Source organism: Sorex fumeus, unplaced genomic scaffold, assembly GCF_029834395.1.
Source record: "Sorex fumeus unplaced genomic scaffold, SorFum_2.1 ptg000030l, whole genome shotgun sequence".
Taxonomy (NCBI): Eukaryota; Metazoa; Chordata; class Mammalia; order Eulipotyphla; family Soricidae; genus Sorex; species Sorex fumeus.
In genome coordinates, this window is record NW_026606087.1 from 11,073,684 (window position 1) to 11,097,912 (window position 24,229).

A 24,229-nucleotide genomic window follows, 5' to 3' on the forward strand; every position below is an offset into this window, starting at 1 on the left:
CTTGAACAAATCGATGAACAACAGGATGACAAGTGATACAAGTGATTATATTAACTGAGTAGTAGTAGGACATTGTGTACATATAACATAGGTTTAACAGGAGAGATTCAATTTGGGGAGGACATACCCATAACATAATTATTAATAGTGGTGTAGTAGTGGTGTTCAGGGGACCATAAGTTGCAAGGGATCAAAACTGATTTCTGTATGCAAAGCATAACTTTGAGTTACCTCCCTGACCCTAAGCCACAACATTATTTGATCTTTGATTTTTTTTTTTTGATTTTTGGGTCACATCCAATGATGTATATGGGTTACTCCTGGCTCTGCACTCAGGAACTACCCCTGGCAGTGCTCAGTGGACCATATGGGATGCTGGGAATCCAGCCTGGGTCGGCCACGTGCAAGGCAAATACCCTACCCGCTGTGCTATTGCTCCAGCCTCCCCCCCACACCCTTTTTTTTTTTAAATTAAAAGTCACATTAGTTTAGGTCACCAGTTTACAACAGTGTTAATGCTTATGGTTTTGATGTACACAACTTCCTCACTTCACCACTATCAAACAGCCAAGACTTATGTGTAAACCCTTTACTACCTTTGGGATAAAGTTCCAGTTGCGACAATTTCACGATCCCTCTGTAAACACTTCCACCTACTACTCAAAGATCAGATAATCTTCCAAGGTAGGCACATCCCAAGAAGACAGCCTTGGCAAATCTGTGAAACTACCTATTGTGCCTTTTGTTCCAGGATGTCAGGTAGAAAATCATTTAATATTTACAGTTTAGTGGGTACATCCATGTTATAGGTTAAGAAAATTTGTTTCACACCAGGAGGATTACTTCATAGCTTAGAGGCCAGCCGGGTATTCTAGGGGAAAGGACAGTTCAGATAGAGAAGAGAGCACCAAATGGAGGGTGTTTGGAGGATCCTCCCAGGAGGGGAGATGCAGGTTGAAAGTAGACTGAGAACATGTTTGCCACTCAATGCCTCTTTTGCTGATCACAACACCCAAAAGGAGAGAGAGAACAAAAGGGAATGCCCTGCCACAGTGGCAGGGGGGGATAGGGGGGATGGGGAGGGGGAGGGATATTATCCTGGTGGTGGAAAATGGGCACTGGTGGAGGGATGGGTATTTGATCATGGTATGACCGAAATCCAAGCACAAAAATTTGTAAATCTACAACTGTACCTCATGGTGTTTCACTAATAAAAAATAAATTAAAAAAAAAAAGAAAATTTGTTTCAAGGTGTATTTTTGTTTCAGTCCAGGCAGAGAAATATGTAGGAGCTCTACTTTCAAAATATTTTTAAAGTTCTTTTCCATGTATATTGTTATAAGAACATAATGTTATTTTAGAAAGAAGATACTTTATATTCATGTAAACATCTAGAAAAATGCTTGGAAGAAAAATACAACCAACTGTGATCATAGTTATATCTGAGAATAAGGTTATTTTGAAAGAGTTCTGTGGGAGGAAAAAACTAATTATTTAGGAGAATTTTCACTTTTTACAGTATACAAGTGCATACATAAATGTATGAAATGTATTTTTCATTGTATTTAACATTTAAAAATAAGGTATCATGGCATTAAACAAAAAGAAAAGTTAAAGATAAGGAACCAAATGTCAGTCTAATAATACAACTCAGCAATACGAAGTTCTGGAAAGTATTGTGATGATATATTATAGTTTTGATGGGGAAAATTAGATTGTGAGAAGAATTTAACTTCAGTTATTTTTTAATTCCTCATGACAACAGAAAAATATCAGATATTCAAAGGTTCAGAAAGTACACCATGCTTGTATTCATGGGGTGGGGGGGAAACTGTGCATAGTTCATATACTTTTATGTCTTATACAACCTAAGCAGGTGAAGACACAAAATAAAAAATAATAGAAGTACATTTTGACTAAAATGATAGAATATAACATGACAATAAAATAATTCATAAATTTATTCAACAAATATTTATTGAAAACCAGAAAAGGATTCAGTACCATCGACCATATCTACACGATTACTAAGCTCATTGAGGTTTCTCGGGAGTTCAAGATGCCGCTCTGTCTAACGTTCATTGATTTAAAGAAGGCCTTTGATTCTGTTGAGACGGAAGCGGTCATGGAAGCCCTAGCCAATCAGGGCGTACAAACTCAATACTTCAGGATCCTTCGTGAGCTCTATTGCGGATTCACTACCAAGATCTCACCATTCTACAAAGAAGTAATCATCCATATTAAGAGAGGGGTTCGGCAGGGTGATACCATTTAACCAAAACTCTTCAGTACCACCCTCGAGAACATCATGCGATGACTGGAATGGGAAAGCGTGGGAGTGAAGATAGATGGTCGGCAACTACACCACCTCCGCTTTGCTGATGACATCGTTCTAATAACACCAAACATCAGCCAAGCGGCACAAATGCTGAACGACTTTGACTGTGAATGTGGAAAGGTCGGACTACAGCTGAATCTTAAGAAGACAATGTTTATGAGAAACAGCCTTGTTCCTGATGCTCCATTCGCTCTCAATGGAACCACCATCTCCGAATGCAACAGTTATATATACCTAGGTCGAGAAATCAACATGATGAATGAGCTGGCACCTGAGTTGCGCAGGAGGAAGAGAGCGGCTTGGAATGCCTTCAAGAACGTTGAAGAAATAACTAAAAGGACAAAGAACCTCCAGCTACAAGCACATCTCTTTGATTCCACTGTTCTTCCTGCATTAACATATGCCTCAGAGACATGGACCCTACAAAAACAGGATGAGAACGCTATTCGTGTGTCTCAAAGAGGAATCGAAAGAGCTATGCTTGGAATATCACGATTCACTCAAATGAGAGATAGAATCCGGAGTTCTGATCTTCATCAACGCTCAAGAATCAGGGACGCTGTCTCATTTGCCAAGACATCAAAAATCAGATGGGCTGGACACGTAATGAGGTTTACAGACAACCGCTGGACTAGAGCCATTACTGATTGGATTCCACTGGACATCAAAAGATCACGTGGATGCCCACCTACAAGATGGTCAGACTTCTTTGTCAAGACCCTGAATGATCGGTTTGAGGCTCTGCATGTTCCTAGAACGAACAGATACCATTGGGCTACGCTAGCACGCAACCAGGATGAATGGAGACGTTACTGGCACCCGCTTGAGTAAATCGATGAATAACGGGGATTAAGTGACGTGATTAAGTGACCAGTTATTTGTCAGGCATTTTTCTAAACTCTAAAATATACCATAAGCAAATAAAGCATAGAATTCACAGAGATTTAAGTTTGGTGATATAATATGTTATTGGTCCTATCATAAAACAAAGATGTGGGTTTAGATGATAGTGATAGCTCAGAGGGCTAGTGTACATTTTGTATGCAGTAAGTCCACTTAGATCCCGGCACCACATGGTTTTCTGAGCACCTGCAGGAATAACTCCAGAACACAGAGCTAGGAGTAACCCCTGTACACTGCCAAGTATATGGAGAGAAAGAGAGAGAGAGAGAGAGAGAGAGAGAGAGAGAGAGAGAGAGAGAGAAAGGAAAGAGAGAGGAGAGAGAGAAGAGAGGAAGGGAGGGAGGGAGGAGAGAGAGAAGAAAGAAAGGGAGGGAGGGAGGGAGGGAGGGAGGGAGGGAGGGAGGGAGGAGGGAGGGAGGGAGGGGAGAGAGAAAGAGAGAGAGAAAGAGGGAGAGAGAGAGATTGGCCTGTAGCTCAAGCAGTACAGCACATACCTCACAAAAAAAGAAGGCCTTGTGTTCAAACTCCAACAATGAAAATTAAAAGTTAAGAGAGATATCTGGTAAGGGGAATCTAGAATGTGGGAATAGTGGAGTCAAGTGACAATTTCCTCAAGATCACTTTATAAATAGCTGTAACAATCTAAAACAAATGAATAATTTTTTTTTAATTACAGGGCCCAGAGCAATAGTTCAGTGGAGTAGGGTGCTTACCTTGCATGTAGCCAATCCATGTTCCATCAAGGCATCCCATATGGTCAAATAGAGCAATAGTACAGTAGGCCTTGCACATGGACTACCCCGGTGTGATTCCCAGCATGGTCTCCTGAGCCTAGGAAGGAGTGATCCTTGAATGCAGAGTCAGGGGCAAGCCCTGAACACTGCCAGGTGTGATCCAAATACCAAAAACAAAGAAACCAACCAAACAAACAAAAGAACAAAGCAGCAAACAAAGCAATACACAAAAACACGTCCTAGGTAGCATGCAGATTTTATCTTCGAATATAAGACACTTGGTAGAAAATTTATTAATATTGTCAGTAAGTAAAAGGCTAAAGGAGAAATGAAACATAATCATCCCTGCAAAATGCTCTAAAATCAGCCCATAATAGTCATGCCTACTCCTCAGAAAAGCTTTAGCAAATGTATAAGGGAGAAAATTCTCTTAATATTAGAATAAATAGTAAAATCTAGAGTCAACATTCTTGAGGCTGAACCACAAAAATGTTTTCCTTAAAATTTAAGGGCAAAAAGTTTATCCTAATATTTTCATTAATATTTTTTATTACTTCATAAATTTTCAACACAATAAAAAGCTAAAGGGAGGCAAGACATACAGTGCAAAGTGGTAGCCCATGTGCCTAACATGTATGAGATACTATTCAATCCATAGCACTTGATTAATCCCCTGAACTACACCGGGTATGACTCTGGTGGAGAACTGAACTAATGAACTACAGTCAGGCTCACCTGACCAGAACAAGTATTGTATTTTCCACCACACAAGTGCATTCCATATAAAAAGTTATACACTTGATATGTACACACAAACCAAAGGGAATAAATTACAGCAATTAAAATTAGAAGAGAAATGTTTTAAAACCTACTGATTTGTTGATTTAAACAGATTATTTTTAATAAAATAGCTTTATTTGGAGAAATATAAGAAGAGCCAGAAAAAGAGAGAGAGAGAAAATACAGATAGCAGTTTTTATGCAGGCACCTGAAAATGTGACTCTGGAAGAATTTTTTTCTTTAATAAACATACGATTGCAAAACCACCATCAATACTAGAATTCTTCAATCTGACACAAGATATATTGTTCCTTATAATGTGCTGATTTTCTGAACACACTTAGGAAGAAATTTTAATAAAAATTATTAGATCTAATTACTTAGACAAATGTTCAGATGCAGACATAAAGTGTTGATAATAAAATACTTTCTCATACCCTGAAATAATCTCGTCAAAATTTGATGGCAAAACTATATTATTCTATGTCACCAACAATAATTAAGCATATTTATAAATAACTCTAATCAGAAATCTAAAGAGCAATTTAGAGACTATGTCATCTATGTGAAAAGAATTAGCAACCATGGAAATATATAATTGGGGAATAAATGAAGAGATATGCCTTATTCCTTTATGAGTATATTAATAGTATAAAGTAATCATTTCAATGGATTAATGTGATACTGATAAAAATTTTTCTAATACTGATCTGCATTTTAAAATTTTTGAACACTGATTTATTAATTTTTACAAAGGTATCATTTTATTATTTTATATTGTTGTGCTGCTACACCATGTCATCACAGTGCCAAGATCTCTTCACCAATATACCAGGGTCCCTTCCACCCCAACCCCTACCCCCATCCTTAGAATCCTCAAATAATTGTTCCATTGAGCATATCTCAGTGTTTGTTTCTACTGGGGAGTGTCTAACTCTTTGCTTTGTTGGTATATCACTATCACTATCACCCCACTGTTCATTGATTTGCTCGAGCGGGCACCAGTAACGCCTCCATTTGTTCTTGTCACGTGCTATTGTAGCCCAATGACATATTGGGGACTCTTTCAGAGTCAGGGGGATGAGAATCATCATTGTTACTGTTTTTGGCATATCGAGTACACCACAGGTAGCTTGCCAGGCTATGCCGTGCGGGCAGGGTACTCTCGGTAGCTTACCGGGCTCTCTGAGAGGGATGGAGACTTTTGGGGCAGCCTCCAATCACCTTTACAGGTGTTCCCAGTCAGGCATATATGTGGGCAGGACACTCTTGGTAGCCTGCTGGGTTCTTTGAGAGTGAGAACTAGACAATAAGAGTTTGCACTGCTGCATTTGGCGCCATGCACTTCCGGGAGCTTGGATTTATATTATTAAAAATAATAATAATTTTATTACCCAGTAATCTTATCTTTTGTGGGGTGGGGGCTTGGACCATACCCAGAGGTGCTCAGGGTTTACTTATTCCTGGTTCTGTTTTCAAGGGTTCTCCTGGAGGTATAAGGGGACCAAATGTAGTGCCACATGTTCAACTGAGGTCAGTTGCAGACAATGCAAACTCTTTTAACAATTTTCCTATCTCTCAGACCTAAACCACTGATCTGTTGTTGGGCACTTGAGTTGTTTCCAGATCTTGGTTATTGTAAATAATGTTGTGATGAATGAGGTAGCACTGTAGCACTGTCCTCCCGTTGTTTATCGTTTTGCTCAAGCGGGCACCAGTAATGTCTCCATTGTGAGACTTGTTGTTACTGTTTTTGGCATATTGAATATGCCACAGGGAGCTTGCTAGGCTCTGCCGTGCAGGCAGGATACTCTCAGTAGCTTGCCGGGCTCCCTGAGAAGGATGGAGGAATCGAACCCAGGTCGGCCGCATGCAAGGCAAATGCCCTACCTGCTGTGCTATCGCTCCAGGTTATGATGAATATAACCGTATGTGTTTTTTTTATTCTATTAATTAATTGTTATGTTGTTGTTTTGAGGGCCACACCTGGCAATGCTCAGGGCTTACTCCTATTTCTTCTCTCAGTGATCACATCTGGCTAAGTTCAGGGGATCAGATGAGGTGGTAGAAATCAAACCCAGGTCAGCCATGTGCAAATAAAGCACATTCCCTGCTGTGTGATCTCTCCCTGTGTGTGTTATTTTAAATGTGTCCTTCTGAGTTTATGGTTTTGTGTTCTTGGGTAGATAAGAAGAAGTAGGATCTCAAAGTCAGATTAAATTTTAATCTTAATTTATTGAAAAATCTCCAAACGGGTTTCCAAAGAGGTTGAACCAAGAAATAGTCCCACCAGCAGGGAGTGGGTTTCTATTTTCTGGCCACCCCGCCAGCCCCACTCCAAGCCAGCACTTGTTCTCTCCAAATTCTGTTATTTTTGTACTCGTTGAGCTTTGAGAGTGCCTTATATATCTTGGATATTTGTCCTCCGTTTTATGTATGATGTGTGAATACTTTCTCCAAGTCTTTTTATTTTGTTTCAATTTTGATGTAGTCCCATTTGTTTATTTCTGCTTTTGTTTTCTTTGTCTTTGGAGTCAGATCTTCAAAGACTCCTCTGAGGCCAGGATCTTAGAGAATCCTCCCTACTTTTTCTCAGTGCATTTTATAGAAACAGGCTTCATAATCAAGGTATTTAATCCATTTGAATTAACCTTTGAGTATGATGCGAGATGTAGCTATCCATTTTTCCCTGTACCATTTTCTCTCCTTGCTCCACTTCATTCATCTAGCCCTTTAATCATAAATTAACTGTTCATTCATGTAAGGGTTTATCTCTGGGCTTTCAGTTATGTTTCACTGATCTGAGGGTCTGGTTTTATTCCAGTGCTACCTGGTTTGATTTACTGTAGTAGAAACTAAGTCTGAAAATGCAATGTAGTTCTATTTTTAACTGACAAATTAAAAATATAGCTCATTAAAAATTGTTTTCCCTCACTCCTACAGTACTTGACCCAACTGTGTGGACTGAATGATTTAGTTGATGGCTTGTGTCAGGTCCAGGAATGCAATGCAGTTTTGAGAAGGGGCTCTGGATCCTACCAGGGGTATTTATGGCAGTGTCTGGAATCAAACTTGTAGCTTTCAGTTGATTGAGTTCTCCCCAGACCCATTTATTTCAAAAGATTATATAGGCTTGTCAGGTAAAAGTATATACATGATAGCCTTTCAGCATCTGTATCGCACACCATAGTGCCTGAAATGAGAGAGAAAGAGAGAGAGTGAGGGAAGAGAGGTGCCTGCCATAGGGGCAGGCTGGGGCAGGGGTGAAGGGGTGGCTTGAAGGGGTGGAAAAGAAATGGGACATTGGTGCTGGGAAATTACACTGGCGGAGGGATGGATGTTGGAACATTGTATGACTGAAACACAATCATGAACAATTTTGCAATGCTCTAGCTCACGGTGATTTAATAAATTTTTTTGAAGATTATATTGGCTTATATAGTAAAATATTTTCCAAAAAAATAAAATAAGATGCTAAGAGTATTGATGGGAGTTTTAAAAGATAGCAAAGCCTCCAATAAACTTACAGTTACTAAGTTGCTGTGTCCTCCCGTTCATCGATTTGCTCAAGCGGGCCCAGTAACGTCTCCATTGTGAGACTTCTTGTTACTGTGTTTGGCATATTGAATACTCCCAGTAGCTTGCCAGGCTCTCAGAGAGGGGCGGAGGAACTGAACCCGGCTTGGCCGGGCTGGCTGTGCGAAAGGCAAACACCCTACTGCTGTGCTGTCACTCCAGCCCCAAGTTGCTGTGTAAGTGCGCAAAATTGACCATTTGATCAATTAAACAATATAAACATTTTAGAAATCAACACTGACAGGCAAGAACTTACTATATAATTATATTGTCATCAAAAATAAATTTGTAAAAGGAGAAGCATTCAGTAAACAGTGCTGGAACAATTGATTAGGCATTTAGGGGAAAATAAAGCTAGATTTGAAGGACCTAGTGATGTAGATATGCTTAAAATTAACACAAAACAAATGAAACCAAAGTAAATTAAATGAAGCTAATTTGACAACCTGGGAACTTATTTGTAGACAAAGACAAATGCATTTTAAAATTTACTGTCAAATCAAGGAGAGGCTCATGATTGTCTCAATAGAAAGCAATTAATAAAGTTAAAGATAATTAACATAAAGAAACATGCAAAGCTGAAAAACATTTAAAAATCAAAATGTTTGATATTTTAGTGTGAAAGGATGTTAAATAAATAATTAGAAAAGGTTTCTTGGTTCTAGATTTTTTTTTAATTTTAAAATATTTCATCTATTTCACTTCTCACAGAGGTTAATTTTAACTCTTCAATCCTGTCGAGAATACTTTTAGAAATGTATAGCGAAGTAATTAAATATTAATAATATTTTACTTAACAAACGTTATTAATTGGGACTTAGGTTCTTAAAATAAGTGCTACTTAAAATAGCTTTTCTAATATCAGGGAAGAATCATTAAAAGTTCATACATTAGTCGTATCTTTCCCAGAAATTATAAATCATATTCTCTAAGAAATTATTTAATAAAACTAAAATATTTGCAATGCAAATAAAAAACTGAAATTAAAGTGTTCATATAACACAACGATAAACTTGTCTTTACCCATACATTCACATAGAGGAACATGTGTACGTAACTCATACAGAGTATGGTTCTAAGAGGACTCTGGGAGATACTTAGATTCAGGACCCATGCGACTTTGAGCTTTCCTATTCCAGTTATCCACGTTTGGAAAGAATAGCTGACGGACCTCCTGAAAACTACTTGGAAAGCTCCTTTACCCCCCAAATAACAAGAAAATCTGTTTAAACTGATTTCAGCTTTACAAGTGGATTATGAATATATTTTTATTTTAAATTTTCAGTAATTTTGGAAATAAAGAGAATTGATATTTTATCATAATTAAAGAATTATTGAGAAGTAAATGAGAATGCTTTTCACATCTAAGAGCCATTCACTTACACATTCATTCAACCAATATTTACTGACGCTGTAACGTCCTCAGTACACAAAGAGTGAATAAATCAGGCATGATTCCTTCCTCCAAAACTTTGCAGTCCCTGTGCATTTCAAGATTTGTATTTCTGGTTTGTAGCCTCTCCTTTTCTAGTATTATCTCTGTCGGAATAAATAGGTTGCATATTTCTCATATTCAGCAAAAAGAAACCGCTTGCTTTCCTACATTGAAAGCGTAGCGACCCATTCTCTTAACTCCCTGTCCTTTGTTTTATTTTTTTCTTTTTTAAATTTTTATTCGTGAAACACCATGAAAGTACATTTGTAGACTTACAAGTTTTTGTGCTTGGGTTTGAGTTATATCATGATCAAGTACTCGTCCCTCCACCAGTGCCCATTCTCCACCACCAATGACCCAGCATCCCTCCCACCTCTCTACCCCCACCCCCATCCCATCCCGCCTCTGTGGCAGGGCATTACCCTTTGTTCTCTCTCTTCTTTTGGGTGCTGAGGTTTGCAAAAGAGGCATTGAGTGGCAATCATGTTCAGTCTATAGTCTATTTTCAGCATGCTTCTCCCATCCTGGGAGGATCCTCCCAACACCCTTTACTTGGTGTTCCCTTCTCTGTCTGAGCTTCAATTTCCCCTAGCATGTGCAGCTGGCCTCCAAGCCATGGAGTAAACCTCCTGGTATTTATCTCAGCTATTCTTGGATGTTAGTCTCTCATCTTGTTACTTTATGTTCCTCAGATGAATGAAATCTTTCTATGTCTGTCCCTCTCTTTCTGACTCATTTCACTTAGCATGATACTTTCCGTGTAGCACCACTTGTATGTAAATTTCATAACTTCATCTTTTCTAACAGGTGCACAGTACTCCATTGTGGAAATGTACCAAAGTTTCTTTAACCAGTCATTTGTTCTCGGGCACTCAGGTTTTTTTTCCAGATTCTAGCCATTGTAAACAGTGCTACAATGAACAAACAAGTGCAGATGTCACTTCGACTATACTTTTTTTGCCTCTCTGGGATATATTCCCAGATGTGGTATTGCTGGGTCAAATGGGAGCTCAGTTTCTAATTTTTTGAGAATCGTCCATACTTTTTTCCAAAAGGGCTGAACCAGTTGGCATTCCCACCAGCAGTGAAGGAGAGTTCCTTTCTCGCCACATCCGCTCCAACACCACTTGCTTTTGTACTTTTGGGTGTGGGCCAATCTCTGTGGTGTGAGATGATATCTCATTGTTGTTTTGATCTGCATCTCCCTGATGATTAGTGTTGCAGAGCATTTACTCATGTGCCTTTTATCCATTTGGAATTCTTCTTTGAGAAACTTTCTGTTATTTCATTGCCCCATTTTCTGATGGGGTTGGATGTTTACTTCTTGTGGAATTCAACCAGTGCTTGGTATATCCTTGATATAAAGCCCTTATCAGATGGGTATTGGGTGAATATCCTTTCCCATTCTGTATATTGTCTTTGTATTCTGGTCACTGTATCTTTTGTGGTGCAGCACTTCTTAATTTAAGATAGTCCTATTCGTTTATCTCTGTTTCCACTTGGTTGGTCAGTGGAGTGTCATCTTTGAAAATACCATTAGCCTCAATATTGTGGAGGGTTTTGCCGACCTTGTCTTCAGTGTACCTTATGGATTTTGGCCTGATGTTGAGATCTTTAATCCATTTTGATCTGACTTTTGTGCATGGTGTTAGGTCGAGGTCTGAGTCCACTTTTATGCATGTGGTTGTCCCGTTGTGACAACACCATTTGTTGAAGAGGTTTTCCTTGCTCCACTTCACATTTATTGCTCCCTTATCAAAGATTAGATGTTCATACATTTGGGGTTATGTGTACGGATATTCCACCCTATTCCATTGGTCTGCGGACTTGCCTTTGTTCCAGTACTACGCTATTTTAATTACTTTGTAGTAGTGTTTGAGGTTGGGGACAAGTGCCTCCCCACGTCTTTTTCCCAAGAATTACTTTAGCTATTCGAGGGCGTTTGTTGTTCCATATGAATTTCATGAGTGCTTAATCTATTTCTTTGAAGAATTTCATGGGTATCCTTATAGGGATCATATTGAATCTGTATAATGTTTTGGGAATACCTGAAAAGACCCATTCATATCAAGGAAATTGAAGTGGCAATCAAGTCTTCCCAAAAACAAAATCCCAGGCCCAGATGGATTCACTAGTGAATTCTTCAAACATTTAAAGAAGACCTGTTGCCAGTTCTCCTCAAGCTTTCCCAAGAAACTGAAAAAAACAGGAACTCTCCCAAAGAGCTTCTATGAGGCACATATCTCCCTAATACCAAAAGCAAACAAAGACACCACCAACAAAGAAAACTATAGGCCAATATCCCTGATGAACACGGATGTGAAGATCCTCAACAAAATATTAGCAAATAGAATCCAATATCTCATCAAAAAGATTATACAGCACAACCAAGTGGGATTCATTCCAAGGAAGCAAGGATGGTTTAACATTCGGAAATCAATCAACATTATCCATTGTATCAGCAAAAGTAAAGATAAAAACCATATGATCATATCAATAGACGCAGAGAAAGCTTTTGACAAGATCCAGCATCTGTTTATGATGAAGACTCTCACCAAAAATGAGTTTTGAAGAAACTTTCTTCAAGATAGTCAAAGCCATCTACGACAAACCCATGGCAAGCATTCCTCAATGGGGAAAAACTAGAGGCCTTTCCTCTAAGATCAGGAAAAGACAAGGATGCCCACTATCACCACTTCTGTTCAATATAGTACTGGAAGTACTTGCAATAGCAATTAGGCAAGAACTAGACATTATAGGCATCCAGATAGGAAAGGAAGAAATCAAGTTCTCACTATTTGCAGATGATGTAATACTATATCTTGAGATCCTAAATCCTCTACCAAGAAACTCCTAGAAACAATAGACTTGTACAGTAAAGCCGCAAGCAATAAAATTAATGCCCCAAAGTCCATGGCCATCCTATACGCAAATAATGAGACAGAGAAAAGTGACATGAAAAAAACAACTCATTCACAAACCTGCCCCAGAAAATCAAATACCTCAGAATCAGCCTAACCAAAGAGGTAAAGGACCTCTACAATGAAAACTACAAAACGCTACTCCATGAAATAAAAGAGGACAGGAGGAAATGAAAACATATCCCTTGCTCATGGTTAACTCCCTGTTCTTTGGTTTTAATAGGCATCCTGCCCCTGGAGCTAACTTTTTTCCCCCTGAAAGATAACCTTGTCAACAGCAGCAGCCAAATTGCCAAATGATGCTCTCCTTCTCTGATTTATTACTGGCCCACGAGTTCAGTTTAGCAGAATTCTGTGTTGAGACCACAAAAGAAATAAGGTTCTTCTTTTATTATTATTTTTTTCATTTCCCTCCTTCCCTTCATTGCTGCTATGATAACCTTATTGCACATATAGGAACACTGTCTGTAGGGTCTGGAGGGTGGGTGAGGGTCTTTGTACCTTACATGTGGGGTATAAGGGATAAAACATAGATTCATGCTTACAAGGAAGGTGTTTTTTTTAAATCACATCTCCAGGCCCCTTGAGTTATTTTTTTAAATAAGCTCTAAGATGAGCTCTAAAAAGAGTTATAATGAGCTACACTTCTGTATTCCCCCGACCCCCCACAGATGATTTTGCTGTTATTTTCACAATATTCTGCACATAAGTCACTATTACATCAGGGTTGTATAATACATGTGTAATAGATTCCACGAATAAAACTTTATCATTGATAAAAATATATTTAACCAATAAAGGATCCCACAATTAACCTTTTCTACTGCCCTTTTAATTGCTGATTAGGAGACAAGCATTTTCCAGCATTATTTTTCTTCCAGTTGCAAACAGCTCCTGTCAGGCAGTCATTCAACATTCAGTGAATCCCACCTAAGTGGCAGTAATGATCCTGGCCACTGGGGAAATAGAGATAAATGAGGCAATTGTTACCCTCAACCCCCTTATAGGATTGAGCAGAGGTGAGAAGAATTGAATTGTACAATACTGGTGAGCTAGAGGCTAAGTTCAAGAAGCTTTGGGAGCCACAGGAAACATTGATCATCAAATAAATTAGTTTAAACGTATACTATCTGTACTAAAATTGCAAAGATGTTTATATGCTCGAATGGCACAGAAATGAGGTCTGGCAATGAGTATGTGAAAAACTAAGGAACTTACAATAATAGTATAAATTGTGTACCAGGATCATTTATTGGCCTGTAAATGGTGGCTTTGTATTTACTGCTGAAATAGAATTGGAAAATATGTGAGCTATATTTTTCTCACATGTTTTCTCTTCTCACCAATCTGACAAGTCCCTGGGCACTATTCTAAATTACTTTTGTAGCTATTAAATTAACACATTCTCATATAATATTACAAGGTTGGAATTATTATAATTTCTAACTTATAGATAAGAAAGTAGAAGCACAAAGCATATGAGTAACTTACTGATTTCTGACAAAACAAAATTCAAACTGAGGCAATCTGGTTCAAAGCTTGCATTATACTACCAACTAAACAAAGGATTAATATGCAGAATTTATAAAAAACCATGACATATTAAGAGACATCAAAGAAAACAGCTACGGTTTTTAAAGTTTTTGATGAATAAATCTAAGTGGACAGTTAACAGGCAGAACAGTATTCAACATCATTTAGCTCTTGCAAAATGCATAGTAAAGCAAACACATCATGCAATTTTTCTCATTAAATAGGCAAATATTAAGAATTCTGACAATATCAATTATTCTCAAAAATTTAGAGAAATAAAACTTCCATATATTCTTGGTAAAGATATAATTTTTCCTAACAATTTCAAAGAGTAATTGATAGTGACATGTATGATCACTTCCTTGTATAATGGTGAGATTCTGGTAGTGAATACGTACTACAGCTCACAGAGGATCCTGATGTATTTAATTTTAGCCTGTTTGGCTAGGGCTTTGATGACTGCTTCAGTTTCAACAGAATCAAAGGCCTTCTTTAAATCAATGAACATTAGACAGAGCGGCATCTTGAACTCCCAAGAAACGTCAATGAGCTTGGTTACCACATGCATGTGGTTGATCATGCTGAATCCTTTTGGGAAACCAGCTTGCTTGCATGGCTGTCCTTCATCTAGTGTTCTGTCAATCCTATTCAGGGTGACTCAAATGAACAGCTTGTAGACGACAGACAACAGGCAGATCGGGCAATAGTTGCCAATGTTGTGGATGTCTCCTTTCTTGTACAGTAGAACAGTCTTGCTGGTTTTCCATTGGGACGGAAACTTGCATTCAGACAGGTAGCGTGTGAAGAGCTGAGCCAGTGTATTGATGAGTACTGATAGCAGGTTCTTCAGGTGTTCGGGTCTGACCTTGTCTGGGCTGGGTGCTGCTTGCTTCTCTACTGACGAAATGGTGTGTCAGATTTTAGAAGGGAGAACATTGGGAACGACATATCCATCCTGTGAAATTTGATACGTGGGAAGGTGGATGTGGCTATCAAAGAGATCTGAGTAGAAGTCATGGATAATCTTCTCCATTGCCCTTCTGGGAGATGTGATAGATCCATCAGGACATCGGAGGGCAGTCATCTTGGTCTTGTGGTTGGTGAAGGACAGGTAGGTATTGCGAATGCTTTTCCCAGCCTCTGCCACATCTGCCAGCACTGCTGCTCTTCTTTCTTTGAGGTCTTCCTTTATCACTTCTCTGCACTGCTTTGCAAGCTTGGACGTTCACTTGCAGTTGCCTGAGGCTCGCACCCAACCACATTGGCGAATGAGCTTGAGAGTTTTTGAAGACAGGCTTTTTTTTTGGCTATCTCTCTCTCTCTCGCCGTTCCTCGCACAATCATGGAGGTGCTGAACCAGTCAATCATATTCTTTGTCAACGTTGTCAATGGTGGAATCTTCCTATGTTGCTGCAATAGTGCCAAAGAGCTCCCAGTTGGTGGTCATTCCGGGAGTTCTCTTCTTAAACTTTGCAGCCCTTTCTCTCTGCTTCATGAAGTAGAATTTTGCACAAAGGAGACGGTGGTCCAATCCCATTTGTAATTTTGGGACAACAGGGACATCTGTCAGGCAAAACCGTTGATTGAATATGATGTGGTCAATTTTGTTGTGGAACCATCCACCAGGAGACTCCTATGTCCAATGTTTAGATTCAGCCTTCTGGAACTGTGAGTTACCATGGATGGTCTTGGTTGACATGATGAACTCAGACAGTCTCTCACCCTGTTTGTTCCATTCTAGGTTATGGGTCCCAATGTGGAGTTCTTTGGCTAATCTTCTCAGTCCTATCTTAGCATTAAAATCACTGACAATGATCTTGTAGAAGGTGTGGTCTTTATAGAACTTCTCCAGCTCCATGTAGAACTTCACAATTTCTTCTTTAACACAATTGGATGTTGGTGGGTAGACAGTGAAGATAGAAACTGCCAGCAGTGAGCCACATCTATTCAAGTGTAATCGTCCAATTCGGGTTGTTAGGCATCTGAATGAATCAATGCTCATGGCCAAATTAGTGTTGACAAGGACACCGACACCACTGATGCCCCTTTTGTCGCATGTTCCGAGGAACAGCTCTTCTCCAGTGTCGAAAAAGATGTGATGTGGTTGATGCCTTCTCATCTTGGTCAGACCAATGATGTTGTACGTGATCTTTCACACTTGTACCATCAGATCCTTCATGGATGCATCCAATGCCAGCATACTTGCATTGAAAGTACAGAGAGTCATTTTAGTCCTTCTTTTTGGCAGCCTAGTTCGGCCTTGAGATTTTATCAGCCTCTCCTCTTTGGCAGGGTGATACCATTTCACCAAAACTCTTCAGTGCCACCGTCAAGAATGGCATACAACAACTGGAATGGGAAGAAATGGGAGTGAAGATAGACGGTCGGCAACTACACTACCTCCGCTTTGCTGATGACATCGTTATAATAACACCAAACATTAGCCAAGCGGCATAAATGCTGGCTGACTTTGACTGTGAGTGTATAAAGGCCAGACTACAACTGAATCTCACCAAGTCAATGTTTATAAGAAACGGGCTCATTTCTGATGTTCCATTCACTCTCAATGGAACAAACATCTCCGAATGCAATAGTTATGTGTACCTAGGTCCAGAAGTCAACATGACAAATGACCTGGCACCCAAGTTGCGCAGGAGAAAGAGAGCCGCTTGGAACAACTTCAAGAGCGTCGAAGAAATAGCTAAGAGGACGAAGAACCTCCGGCTCCGGGCACATCTCTTTAATTCCACTGTTCTTCCTGCATTAACATATGCCTCAGAGACCTGGGCCCTATGAAAACAGGATGAGAATGCTATTCTGGTCTCCCAAAGAGGAATTAAAGAGCTATGCTTGGAGTATCACACTTCACTCGAATGAGAGAAAGAATCCGGAGTTCCAACCTCCGTCGATGGTCAAGAATCAGGGACACTGTCTTGTTTGCCAAGGCATCTAAAATCAGATGGGCTGGACATGTAATGAGATTTGGAGACAACCGCTGGACTAGAGCCATTACTGACTGGATTCCATGGGACGTCAGAAGATAGCATGGCCTCCCACCTACGAGATTTTCAGACTTCATCAGACTTCATCAAGACCCTGAATAATCGGTTTTAGGTTCTTCGTGTTCCTAGAGCTAGCAGACGCCATTGGGCTACACTACCATGCAACAGGGACGAATGGAGATGTTACTGGAGCCCGCTTGAGCAAATCATTGAGTAACAGATGTCAAGTGATCAAGTGATCAAGTGAATTGGTAGTGATTAACAAAATTAAGAGGTTGTCACACAAACTTAATGATATGGAATCTCACGTCTAGATGAATACACTACACTACACTTGATCTTGGCCAAAAGGCGGAGAAGCGAATAAACTCAAAATATTTTCACATGTAGATACCACAAAATCTATAAAAAAGTAATTAATCATTGTGTAGCTATAAAGATAAACAACATATATATCAAATATAGTGTGAACATTCCAAGCCTGTTATGGTTATAATCATGTTATGAAATTCTCTAAACATTTTTAACTACATATACATTATCTGTAATCAAGTGGAATGAGACAATTATCAAAATATCAAAATATTGTCTCATTCCTACTTTGGACAAACTTGCAGGCTATCGAATGCAGCCTGCCCACAGGGCAGAGTCTGGCAAACTCCCCGTGGCGTACCAAATATGCCAAATACCAGTAACAATGATGGGTCTCATTCTCCTAAAGAGACTTGAATATAATCTCAGGGCTAGGATGAAAGAGACGTTACTGGGGCCTGCTCGAGGCAGTCGACGAATAACAGGATGATGAAATGAAATGAAAAAATGTAATCAAGTGAACACCATTAAGTTTGGGTTTTGAGAGAATACATATTTGTCAGATCATTAAATTTATCCATCACTGTCACCATCACTGTCCTCTTATTGTTCATCAATTTGCTCAAGCAGGCCCAGTAACATCTCCATTGTGACAATTGTTACTGTGTTTGGCATATCGAATACATCACAGGTAGCTTGCCAGGCTCTCCGAGAGGGGCGGAGGAATCGAACTCTGGTCGACCATGTTGGCTGTTTGCAAGGCAAATGCCTTACCTGCTGTGCTATCTCTCCAGCCCATACATTTATCCATATCTTTAAAATTTCTTTTAAAGCAAAGGGAGGACTTTTTAAATTTTTTTTTTTTAAAAAAAGAAAACCGGCTGGAGGGCCCCACAGCTCCCGGAGAATGCTCCAGGCCCCAAACAGAGCTGATATCACTGGGAGGTCCAAGATGGGGTAGGTGCTGCCGTCCCACCTTCTCCAGATGGAATCCCGGTGACCATGAGCTCTTACAAGCATGGCTCTGGCATGCGGATACCAGGACATTTTTTCCGAACTGCACGGCTGTATATGTGGCCACGCAACATTTCCTTATATACAAAGTGATCAGTGGAAAGTAAATGACCCTGCCACAAAGGCAGGGTGGAACGGGAGGATAGGGGGTGGGAGGGATACTGGGACCCGTGGTGGTGGAAAATGGGCACTGGTGGAGGGATGGGTGTTTGATCATTGTACAACTGAAACACAACACAAAAATTTGTAAATCTTCAACTGTACCTCATGGTGTTTCACTAACAAAAGTTTTTAAAAAACTGTAAATGATGGAGAATGGGCACTGGTGAAGGGATAGGTACTGGATCATTGTATAACTGAAACCCAAGCACAAAAATTTGTAAGTCTACCACTGTACCTCATGGTGTTTCACTAATAAAAGTTTTTTTAAAAAGAAAGTAAAAATCCCCTAACATTCCAAATCTCAATTGTATTTTCTACTTTTCTGCCATTTCCCTGACTTTTAGAAGCATACAGTTAAGCTTTGCATATTCAAAAGATCCTATTCTTCTCTGCCATGGGATTGGATTGTTGCTCCTAAGGCAAAGAAGTACAAAACTTTACAAAACTATGTGCTGTAGATTTTCATAACAAACAATACAAATTATATTATTTCAGTTTTGTTTTGGGGCAGATATTGGGTTTTGGAATAGAAACATTCGAAATATGGTGGTGGGAAGGTGTAATAGTAGTGGGATTGGTGTTCGAATATTAAATATAATCAAATATTGTGAACTACTTTATAAAATAATAAAATATAAAAAAACCTATGTGCTGTTTGGTTTGTGTCATTTACTCCTTACAGATAGGCTACTTTGACCTGTAGCATATTACTTTTAACTTTATATAAGATTGAGATAGAACTGATATTAGTTTTGAGCACATAACAGTGACCCAGGGCCTAAGAAACCATACAGCACTGGAGCAGAGACATACTGCCTTGTATCCTGCTGACCCTGGTTTGAATCCCTGGCAATCATCTGGTCCTTCAAGTAATCTATCCCTCATGAGCTCAGAGATAACCCTTGAACACAACAGATTGTAGCCCCCAAATACCAACCAGCCAATAAAAACAATGATCAATTATTTCTCTACATTGCAAAATGATCACCACAATAAATATAGTTATCCATCATCAGTTACAATATTTAAAATTTTTTCATTGGGGAGATGGGGCTGTGCTATATATAGCAATGCTCAGGGCCTATTCCTAGCTCTGTACTGATAGATCACTCCTCAGTAATCATGGAGCATACACTGGACATATACTTGCAAGGCAAGTAGCTTACCTGCTATAATATGTTTTCAGCCTCTAAATTTTTTTCTTATGATGAGCAGTTAGTAGAACTTTTTAAAAAAATTTTGGGCTGGATTGATAGCTGAAAGGACTGGAGAACATGCCTTGTATGCAGGAGGTCCAGATTCAATCCCTGACCTTGCACAATTCTGCAACTACTAAGCTCAGAGTATTTTTTGAGTATCACCAGGCATAGCCTAAAAAAAAAAAAAAGATTTATTTTCTTAGCAACTTTCAAACACACAATTCCTAAACATAGGTAAAATAGATATTTTACATAGATGAATTTGATTATATTTCTTTCTTATAACTGGAAATTGTCACCCATTTATGTCTGTGCCATTTCTGATAACAGACATCACTAGTAAGTTTTCTTATTAATGATTTTTTGTTTTTAACATTTTTGATTCCACATAAGATAAGTCAGTATTTATCTCTTTTTCTAATTTATTTCACTTAGCATAATGTTCTTCGGGTCTATCCATAGTATTGGCAAATGGCAAATTTTCTTTCTTTTTTCATGGTCTCATAATATTCCATTATATCTATAACTGATCCAAAGAAATTAGGTTTAGCAAACTTCTAGACAAGGACAGTTGTCCCCCCCCCCTTTTTTTTTTAACTCTCCTCTACAAAGAAGTCTAAAAGATAAGTGCATTTTTTCCTTGCTTTGTTTAGATCTATAAATAAGGAGATCATCCCAGGAAATAATCCACTATTTGTTATGTAACCTATGTATATGCAACCCGGTTTTTATTCATGTTCTTTTAGGAGAAGGAGACGGAGGAGGAGAAGGAGGAAGAAGAAGAAGAAGAAGAAGAAGAAGAAGAAGAAGAAGAAGAAGAAGAAGAGGAAGAGGAAGAGGAAGAGGAAGAGGAAGAGGAAGAGGAAGAGGAAGAGGAAGAAGAAGAAGAAGAAGAAGAAGAAGAAGAAGAAGAAGAAGAAGAAGAAGAAGAAGAAGAAGCTTATTCTACCTTGCGATGTTTGCTTTGAGGATAAGCCTGCCATTTTTTGACCTGCCAGGCTGCTGCCAGTATAGCTTTCTTGACACATCACTATGCCTCACTGGTTTTGATTTGATTTACATTTTTCTAATAATCAATGAGCCTGACAACTTACTCATGCCCCTCTTGGTCATCTGTATGTCTTCTGTTGGGAAGTGCTTATTCAAATCCTCTTATTTTTAGTCAGACTTTTTTCTGCTATTGAGTTATTTATATGTCCAGGTATTAACCTCTTATCCATATGTGATGTTCAAATATTTTCTCGCATTCAGTAGAGTGCCTTTACACTTTGTTGATGGTTTTATTTGCAGTGCTAAGAGCTTATCTTTTTTTTGAAATTGGCAAATATTTATGAAGGGCACCAGAAATAGCAAAAATGCTTCACAATTTCAGATCTCCTAAAATTCCATTTTTTAAAGAAAGCACTGAATTTGACTCAAAGACTGAGAAGAGAGCAGTTTAACTAGATCTTACACAACCACTCAACCAAGTCATCAACTTCTCAGCACAGATCTCATTATCCAGAGTTTAAGCTTTTTGCAGATTCTACAATTGGGAACTGTCAATTTTAAAATTCCAACTTCTGTATTAATTTTGGCGTTAATCCAGAACGTATTAGATTGCAAACACAGTTAAGTCTTCACTTCACATTTTGAATAGGTTCTTGAAAACTATGACTTTAAGCGAAACTACATAAAATGCCATTTCACTCAATGTCCACGGATATATATTTTTTCCTCATCAAGGTTGTAACAAAACAAACACCACTTTGTTTGAAGACCTGCTAGTAAAGAACTTTAGTTAAACCATTTTGAATTGTGGTCAGTCAAATGCCAAAGGGAAGCCACAGAACAATAAGAAGTTGCCACCACAGAAAGGGCTACTACACTCTCCACAGGCTGCCATGCAAGGTTGATGCCAGGGAAGATGGGACTGGGAATGGGCTGTGTGAGCTGCTCCTGCACAATGCTGACAAAGCAGTTCTGTCACCCCTCCTATGGCAGCTATCAGAATATATCTGGGACCCTCCGGATATATGCAGCAGGAAAGCTGGTCCCTATCACCTGAATTTGCAGGGACCTGTGGTTTTCAGGCAGAAGCAAGCTATACTTTTTGCAGGAAGAGAACAGTCCTAACTTCTACTTGAATTTTCTAAGTTTTCTTATCTGTCTTGCAAAAGCAAATTTCAAGAGAAGACAAAGAGTGTATCAGACAAGTTTCATTAGTTCTGAAAGAAAAAAGGGAGAGAACTGTAAAGCAAAGGATACCCCTTGAGATGAGATTTGGGTGAATCCAGAATGGAGTGTCCTGAGTTGCCTTGGAAGCTAATTATATAGATCTTTTTCACAGTACCTTGTCTTAAAGTTTTCTGTGCAGATTAAAATCCATTGCTAAGGTTTTTCAAGGAAAAGGCCTTTGAACTCTGATGGTCTACATTCAGAGTCTCATTCAGAATCTTAGAGCCTTTTGTTTCTGCTGACCTGTCTTCTGACAGTCCAGACTTTCCTTTGTACTCTTCAAGTCTGTAGCAGGAGGTGGCAAAGGATAACTGGTTTTCATATTATGTCTTAGTTTTACGGCCATTTAAAATTCATTGCAAAGAAACATACTATCCTCTTCCTCCCCCACTCTCACCCCCCACACACCTCACTGCCTGTTTCAACATCTAAAGCGAAGTACACTAAACCATGAGATGGAAAATCTAGGGCAGAGCTTCTCAAACTTACCAAGCCTGCTGCCTCCTTTTCAGAAAAACACTCAGAATTCCCTTGGAAATCTACTTTCTTTAAGCAAACAAATTGGAAGCATTGTCCCACCTCCTGTCCTCCCTGGCCCCCCCACAACTGAACCCAATTATTGCCCTCCTTGATTGTTCCATCATTCCCTAAAAATGGGGTGGAAGGAATGGCAGTATTGTTGGGGGTGGAGTGGGGAGAAGAGATGTACCATGTAATCTAGTTAAATGCAACTTGCCATCTTAAGTCTCCTTTGTATAAGGTGTGGGAAGTCAAAGAGATAATGAAAATTATAATGGCAGTCTTCTGCCCCCGCGCCTGGCTGTTCCTCGCCGAGGCCCCTTGGAGGGGAGCGGGTTGAACTTTCCTCCCCGCCCCGACCAGGGCTCCGGCAGCCGAAGACCTCCAGGACCAGCCACCACCATGCTGAGACCACTCTCCGCACACATGAAGGCACTGGCAGAGGGACAAAGCCACGCGGGTTCCGGGGCTGAGATCTCCAAGCCTACTCAGACTGGAGTCGAGCATCTTCCACCCAGATCCTCCACATCCCAGTAGGTGGGGATCACACCCACCACATGGCCCCCAGGCCCCGTGTAATCCCATCAACGGCCAAGATTCAGAGACTATAAAATCCAGCTCCCGGATGAGAACAGTGCAGTCTTCTGCCCCCGCGCCTGGCTGTTCCTCACCGGGGCCCCTTGGAGGGGAGCGGGTTGAGCTTTCCTCCCCGCCCCGACCAGGGCTCCGGCAGCCGAAGACCTCCAGGACCAGCCACCACCATGCTGAGACCACTCTCTGCACACATGAAGGTACTGGCAGAGGGACAAAGCCACGCGGGTTCCGGGGCCGAGATCTCCAAGCCTACTCGGACTGGAGTTGAGCATCTTCCACCCAGATCCTCCACATCCCAGTAGGCGGGGGTCACACCCATCACCTGGCCCCCTGGCCCCGTGTAATCCCATCAACAGTCAAGACTCAGAGACTATAAAATCCAGCTCCCGGACGAGAAAAGTGCAGTCTTCTGCCCCCACGCCTGGCTGTTCCTCACCGGGGCCCCTTGGAGAGGAGTGCATTGAGGGGAGCGGCTGTGCGACATCTTATCAGGACATCTTTTTATGACATCTTATTATCTCATTCCTACTTTGGACAAACTTGCAGGCTATCGAATGTAGCCTGCCCACAGGGCAGAGTCTGGCAAACTCCCCGTGGCATACCAAATATGCCAAATACCAGTAACAATGATGGGTCTCATTCTCCTAAAGAGCCTTGAATATAATCTCAGGGCTAGGATGAAAGAGACGTTACTGGGGCCTGCTCGAGGCAATCGACGAATAACAGGATGATGAAATGAAAAATGAAATTAGGGTCAGAGATAACAAAACTTAAAAGGGGGGAACAGGTTCCAAAAGTTCCTCTATACGCCCTCACTTGTCCCCACCCAGGAAGATGGCACTAGTGACGGATTATGGAAGAGGAGTTTTTTCACACATGGCTGGAGAACAAAGGAAAGTCAAAGGGTCAAAGAGCAGTGGGATAATGGATCTTGAGAGACAAGGCACCATGGAACCCCAGCAACAGACCACAGAGTAGCAGAACTAAGAC